Below are 7473 nucleotides of genomic sequence, written 5' to 3'. Positions count from 1 at the left end.
TTTGGGCTGGAAGAGACCTTAAAGCCCATCCCATCCCACTCCCTGGCACGGCAGGGACACCTTCCACTATCCTAGGGTGCCCCAAGCCCCATCCAACCTAGTCTGGAACACTTCCAGGGATGAGGCAGACACAGGTGCCCTGGGCACCCTGTGCCAGGGCCCCCACCATTCTCACAGGGAACAATTTCTTCCCAATATCCCACTTAACCCTGCCCTGTGGCAGTGGGAAGCCATTCCCTCTTGTCCTGGCACACCAGGCCCTTGTTCAAAATCCTCCTCCAGCTCTCTTGGAGCTCCCTTATGTACTAGAAGAGGCTCTGAGGTCTCCCCTTCTCCAGGTTGAACAGTCCCAACTGCCTCATACTGAACCAGGGTGGGAGATCAAGGCACTGGCAGCTGCCAGGACACTCCGGCACCCCGCAGCGCCCCTGCTTCCCTAGGTTCAGTAGCCTGTGCGGGACAAGGCCAAAAAAAAAAAAAAAAAAAAAAAAAAAAAAAAAAAAAAAAAAAAAGCCCACCCCAGATACTACACAACTGGGCCTGCTGGTGCCGCCATTTCATCCCTGAGGGGTCGGGGGAGGGGCGGGCTCACAGTAGACTCCACCCGACCCGCGCTCCGCGCCGCCATTTCAGAGCCGCGCCGGGACAACGGGTTCGGCCGTCCGGCAGCGGCGGAGCGGCTTCGGCGGGGTTTAATGGCACCGCTCTCCGAGGCCGAGCAGCGCTCACAGAGCGGCTGCAGTTTGGGGCCCCAGGGGCTGCGGAGCTGGCGTCTGCCCAGACTGACCATGTCCGCAGGCTTCCGGGAGACTGGAAGAATGAACCGGCAGAGTGCACCGGAGGTGGGGCGGAGCCTCCCTGCTGTTCTCTGTGAGGCCTTAGGAAGCTCTACATCCATCCCTCCATCTCTCCTTCTGTAGCCAGGAGTGCCCAGCTGAGGGCACTTGGCTCGTTCAACTGGAGCAGAGGAGACTGAGGGGAGACTCCTCGGGGGCTGCAGCTCCTCCCGAGGGGAGGCAGAGGGGCAGGGGCTGAGCTCTGCTCTGGGACAGGGACAGGAGCCCAGCAAGGGCTGGAGCTGTGTCAGGGCTTGGGCTGGAGCTCAGGGAAAGGTTCTTCTTTCCCCCGAGGGTGCTGGGCACTGCCCAGGCTCCCCAGGGAATGGTCCCGGCCCCAAGGCTGCCAGAGCTCCAGGAGCGTTTGGACACCGCTCTCAGGGATGCTCAGGGTGGGATTGTTGGGGAGGGACAGGGGCTGGGATGAATGATCCCAGTGGATCCCTTCTAATTCAGGATATTGTGTTTAAATGATTCCATGTTTATTCACAGCCAGGTACGACTATTTGTTCTTGGGCTGCTGCTTCCATACGTCAATTCCTTCTGTGCGTTTCCCTCCTAAATCAGAACCATGTTCACCAAGGGTTTCCTGGGTCACCCTGTTTGCACTGAACGTTTTTTCATGTTTCAAGATATCCCAAGAAATGACATGACCAAACATACCTGTGGCATTCATGTTGCATCATCGTGAGATGATTCAGTCATGACACCTGGCTTTATGTTGCTAAAATTCTGTATTATCATGAAACCTTCAGGCTGATGTTTTCATGTTGAACTGAAACACTGTAACAGATCATGAATATATTCAGTAAAAAAGATAATTCCTTTAAAAACTAACACACTGTTTCAAAGGACAACACCTTTTAATTGCCAGCACATCTTAAATAAGTGTTTATGGTGATAGATGAAATGATGAAATTGTGAATATGCTGTCAAAAGATAGTCATCAACGCTCTGTGCGGTGTTGTGCTCATGACCTCAATTTTTGAAGATTTCTAACTTACCTCATGTCCCAGAATGTGACTGTTAATTAATACCTGGATGATACAAGGAAAATATCGGATTTACAGTAAAAGAAAGCTGCCACTGATGTAAATGACAGTATTGTGATTTTGGGGCTGGCAGGATAAGCAAATAACAGATACACAAACGTTTTTAATGTTTTATGAGGCCTTGAAGGATATTTCCAAACCTGTCAGGCTTGGAATTTTCATGTGAGGATTCCCCATCTGGCACTGAGAGCTATTGTGGAGGGGACAAGAAAATGGCAATGTTTTTAACATCACTCTTAATCTGACATCCTCAGGGGGCCCTTCATGGAGCTGAACATTAGGATATTTGTCATGCTGTGCGCATTGGAAATGGCAGAGGATGGGCTGTCCCTGGATGTCACATGTGGAAGGTCAGGACATGGCCATTTGGAGGGGTTTCTGGAACAGGTTTCTGGGCAGTTAAACTAGAAAACATCAGTTGCAACCATGTTGGGAACTTAACAGTCAAGGTCTTGCTAGAGGCCACATCAGGATAGGCAGAGAAAAGGTATTTGTATTTTCATTGTGTAAGTTGCCACATATTCCAGTAGACAGAGTATTGTCCACATGTGTGCACAGAAATGCCAAAGAACACAAACTCCTGTCTTGCTGCAATTCCCACCCTTCAGGTGAGATCTCACTCTTCTTAGACTCGAGAAAGGAACTAGAGGGGAAATTTGATTTTCAAGTATGTCACTCAACTAAGTAAAACTCAAATTGTGAGTTAATCTATGAATGAAAATTAACATCACGTATTGTAATGCGGAAGTATTCTGATTTTTTTCCCTCCAAGTTGAGTATCTTAAAACAGGATTTACAGACTTCAAGCTTATGTGTCACACGCTAAGCATGCTGCTTTGTATCAGGGTTTTATTGCAGAGTACTGTTGGCAATGACAAAAATATTTCTTTTTCTGCAGAATAGTGGAATTGTACTCTCACAGATGACGCCTGTGCAGTAAGATGCAGATACAAAAGTATTCCACGAAAAGTGCAAACAGAAGAGGGAAAACTTTTGGGTAGCTGGTCCTTTCAGGGCGCTGCAGAATTTCTCAGAGCACAGGGAAGTGCTGGCCACCAGTTTATTTGACAGATCATAATTTGCATCTCATTTACACAAGAAGCATTTAATCTCTTAACCAGTCATCAGTATTCCCACGGGTTGTGCCCGGAGAAATTCCATGTGCCTGGCACGGGCTGACACTGGCCCTCCGGCGAGGAGAGGCTCGGCTACAGGGAGCGCTGCCCGGTAGGCAGCCGGTAGGCCCAGGGCTGCCGTGCTCCATCTTCTACGCGAGCCTGGCTCCCTGGCACAGGGCACCATTCGCGTTTCTTCTTCTCCAAGAGCCCAGCCGGCCGCAGGAGGCACGTTCTCCTTCGGGCTCCTTTCTCACAAGAGCAGCCGGACCCGCGGCCGGGGCCCTCCGGCCCTTCCCGAAGCCCCGAGCCGTCCCGGCTCTGGTTATGCTTCCGGGCCTCTCCATTCCCGGGCGCTGCCGCCTCCGTGGAGAGGCCGAGGCCCCGGCCCCGCTCCCCTCCCCCCCGGCGCGCGGTAGGCTCCGCCCCCGGCCGCCACTTGACGGACGAACGAATGAGCCAATGGCGCGCGGGGCACGTGCTCGCGGCAGCCAATGGGTGTCGGCGGGCGGTGCGGGGGCGGGGCCGTGGCGCTGGAGCGGCTCGTTGTGCGCTGCGGACCGATCGCCTCCCGCTGCCCGGGCCCGGCCGCCGCCGCCGCAGGTCAGGCCGCGCGCGGGGCCGCGGGGCAGCGCCCGAACGCCCCCGGCGGCATCCGCGGGGCCAGTGTGGGAGGGAGCGGGCGACGGGGCCCAGGCGGCCGGGTCGAGGCCTGGGCCTGGCGGGGTAGCCTGGGCCTGTGGGGGGAGGGGCCGCTGGGCAGCGCGGGCCCGGGGCGGCCGGCGGGCGGCGGGGTTGAGGCCTGCGGGGCCCGCGGGGACCGGATGGGGCCCGGGCGGGGAGCGGGTCCCGAGTCCACCGCTCTTGCGGCGGGAAGGCCTCGGGTCGCGGTGCGCTGCGGGTCCGCGCCGCGTTTCAGGGCCTTTTTCCGTTCGGTTAATGGCCTCATATTTCATGTTTATTTTTCTCGTGTCTGGGCGGACACAGCTTTTAAATCTCCCATGTTGGATAGGGCTGGTACGTCCTTGTTGACTGGTGGTACCCGAGGGTCTATGCCAGCGCGGTCAGTGTCGGCTGGTATCAATGCTGGCAGCGGGTCTGGTGATGGTGTGGCGAGTGCTTGGGGCCGCAGGAATCATGGCTAAAGCAGCAGCCGCTGTTGTTTGTGTTCGTGGGAGCAATTCAAAACAGAGCGTTTTCTCTGTGTTGGCGGCTGGAAGAGGCAGGACTGTCCTAGGGGCCGTTTCACGGCTGTACGCGTGAGAGCTGGGGTGGGACGGCCGTGGGGAGGCGAGGGCTCCTGCCGGGTTCTGCTCTGCTGGGAGTGCAAGAGCGTTTGTTGGGCACAGAGCTAGCTGTATCCGAGACTTGCTGGGAAGGGAAGCACGGTTTGTTGCATGAGAACTTGCACTGGGATCCTGTAATCACTTAATGAGGCATCTGTGGAGAGCAAAAGAGGAAAGTGTTGGGAAGGGTGGGGATTAATTCCTTTTGTTAACGCCTGTTGTTATACCTGATCACTTTTTGAGGTCTTTGTATTTTTGTTCATTTTACTCCCTGATTGTGGGTGTTGACTGCTCATATTGCTCGGCTCTCACCTCTTTACGAGCTGTTGTTTCCCTGTACTCAAGTTTTAACCACTTTTTTTTTTTTTATGCTGGAGCTGTGCGAACGGTTCTGTGACTTGTATATTTCGCATTACAACAAGGACGATGCACACGTTCCATAGTCGTTATCAAACCTGTAGAGTTGATGGGATTTCTTAGATTCCTGTTGAGTCCTGGGTTATGTCTGTGTCCGCGATGAATAATAAAATCAAGAGTCCTGAGCCTGTAAGTCTGTGCTGCATGAGACGTAACTGTGAATGTCCTGGTTTTTGTTCTGAAGGAGGGTAGCTGTGTGTATAATGATCCCAGTCCTCCTGTGGTTTCCATGATTCAAGGCGTTCAGTGGTCCGGAGTTACAGCTGTGATTGCAATAGGCTCTCCCCAGGCCTGATTGGAATATGAACAGGAACATCTTAAGCTGGTGTGATTATTTAATGTCTTGTATAGTGAGTTTTTAGCCCTTCTGTGGGTGGTTCTGCAGGACCAGATGAACTCCTTAGGGAGTTGTCTTGAGCATTACCAAGTTTGTGAACACAGCAGCAGCAGTAAGCACAGTCTGAATAGAAATGTGAATGTTGTGTGTAATAACAATCTGTGTTTGTTGAACTGGTGCTGACATGTGTCTGGTGCTGACATGAACTTAATGTGAAATATGCTCTATCCTCTGAATTCAGTCACTATTTTCTTTCTGTTTCTTGCATGTTCTATCACTTTTTTTTTTTTTTCCTGGAGAAAGCCCTTCTTGTCTTGACCTAAGACATACCATTTTACTTTCAGAATCCATCTCCGCTGTTGTACTAGCCTACTTTCTCTCCTGAAGCTTTGGTTTCTGCTTATTTCTTTCTTATTTGTTGTGAGCTCTCTAAATTGATTCCCAAACGTATCGGCTGTCACTGTGACCACAGATGGATAAGCTGCATGTGAAGTTGGTGGACTTTTAATCACCAACTTTAGGAAGCTCAAACTTGCTATGTTTTCAGACTTCAACAAGAAGTTGAGAGAAGCTGTTCTTTCTCCACTTCCAGGTACTTTAGAAGCAGCCTGGAAGGCAGCAGCAGGAAAGTCCTGGCAATTTAAGCATTTAGGGAGAATGAAAGAGTTCAGCAAAGGAGAGGTGATAAATTTTGATTTGTGCTGGAAATCATCAGGGCACTTCTCCTGTCTGATGTGCAGTTCTGTATTCAGGCACTTGAAAGCTTCAAACTGCTGCCCTAAATGATCCATTTGATTATACAATCTTGTTATATATAGGTGATGTATGCAAAAATAGATTTTAATCTTTTTTTCTGAGGGGATAGGGTGGAAATAAGCTGTACTGAGGAGGCAGAGACATTCTTCACGTGTGTGGGTTTTGCTGTCTTTGTTTTGTTTGTAATATTAGTTGCAGTGGCATAGTACTACAGAAGTATAACTTTCCTATCTCCTACTACTTCGATGGCCTCCATGTAGGAGCACAGCAGCAAACCATGGTGTCTCACCAGGCCCAGGGATGGATTTCTAGTTAGTTGTTTTGTGCTGGTGAACAAGTTGTAAGCTGTGTTTTCTTCCTGCTATTCACTTGCCTTCCTGCCCCATCAAGGTGAAAGTATTGAAAGATGGGTCAGTGTTATCCAAGGTTGGATCAATGCGTGGAGCAGCTGTTATCAGAAAGTATCTGGAACCTACAGTTCTTATATCCACTTCTCATCTCCTGCCCTCTCCCTCAGAAAGGAATCATTCCCTCACAGCACAGTTGTCTCCAGATGTCCTTTGTGTAGATGAAAATATTGCCAAAGGCAATTTATGGACAATCTGACACTGTCTTGAAAAAGGAAGATAATAAGTTAATTTCTTTTCTTTTAATATCTGTTGATCATAAATCTGTTGTTTTTTTTTTTTTTTTTAATGCTAGTGCAGAAGGTGAGATAGTCCAGGCTTCACAAAGTTCTTAGATGTCTCTTCCCTGTGCAAGAACTTGGTGGTGTTAACTGGCAGAATCTTTGATCCAGGGGCAAACAACTGTGGAAGCACAGAGTGCCAGAATGGCGGGAATTGGGAGGGACCTTAGAGACCACTTTGTTTCAGCCCCTGCCATGGCCAGGGACACCTTCCACTGTCCCAGGCTGCTCCAAGCCCCAATGTCCAACCTGGCCTTGGACACTTCCAGGGATCCAGGGGCAGCCATGGCTGCTCTGGGCACCCTGTGCCAGGGCCTCACCACCCTCCCAGGGAACAATTCCTTCCCAATATCCCATCCATCCCTGCCCTCTGGCAGTGGAAGCCATTCCCTGTGTCCTGTCCCTCCATCCCTTGTCCCCAGTCCCTCTCCAGCTCTCCTGGAGCCCCTTTAGGTCCTGCAAAGGGCTCTCAGGTCTCCCTGGAACCTTCTCTTCTCCAGGTGAGCACCTCCAGCTCTACCAGCCTGGCTCCAGAGCAAAGGGGCTCCAACCCTTGGAGCATCTTTGTGGCCTCCTCTGGACTGGCTCCATGTCTTTCTTGTGCTGAGAAGTGTATTGTGCTGCTTGGAGGGTGTTGATGTGAAACTCTGAGCAGAGCCTGGTATCCTCTATCTGTCAGGGCTGGCTGTTAACCTGGGAAGATGGGGAAATCTGCATCTGGCAGCGCATGTTAGTGTCTCAGCCACAGGTTTCTAGTTGCCCTTGTTCTTATGGCTCAAGCTGAGAGGGGCCCCAATCCCTGCTGTGTGTTGAACCAGCAGTGGATGATAATTATGGCCAGCCTATATCTGATTTCTGACAGCATCCCAGTGATGATTAATTTTGTTCCTAGGAGTTGAGTGTAGTTCATCAGACTGGTGCAGTAAGGTCATTGATCATTCTGAAGAATGCAGCTTATTTTTTGACCTCAAATGCTTTTGTCTCTG

General features: G+C 51.1%; 1 protein-coding gene across 2 annotated transcripts in view; it reads left to right on the top strand.

The window, feature by feature from the left end:
- Nucleotides 1-3560: 3560 nt before the first annotated feature.
- ELAVL1 (ELAV like RNA binding protein 1) overlaps nucleotides 3561-7473 on the top strand; it is a 41336-nt gene continuing 37423 nt past the window's right edge. For both annotated transcript variants that reach the window (XM_062510207.1, XM_062510206.1), the window contains exon 1: nucleotides 3561-3606. The gene's annotated coding sequence lies outside the window, so the exon portion shown is untranslated. The remainder of the gene's footprint in view (nucleotides 3607-7473) is intronic.

The sequence above is a fragment of the Cinclus cinclus genome, chromosome 28 (assembly GCF_963662255.1).
Source record: "Cinclus cinclus chromosome 28, bCinCin1.1, whole genome shotgun sequence".
NCBI classification, from domain to species: Eukaryota; Metazoa; Chordata; class Aves; order Passeriformes; family Cinclidae; genus Cinclus; species Cinclus cinclus.
The sequence above is the reverse complement of the archived record's forward strand: the minus strand, read 5'-3'. Positions and strand labels throughout refer to the sequence as shown.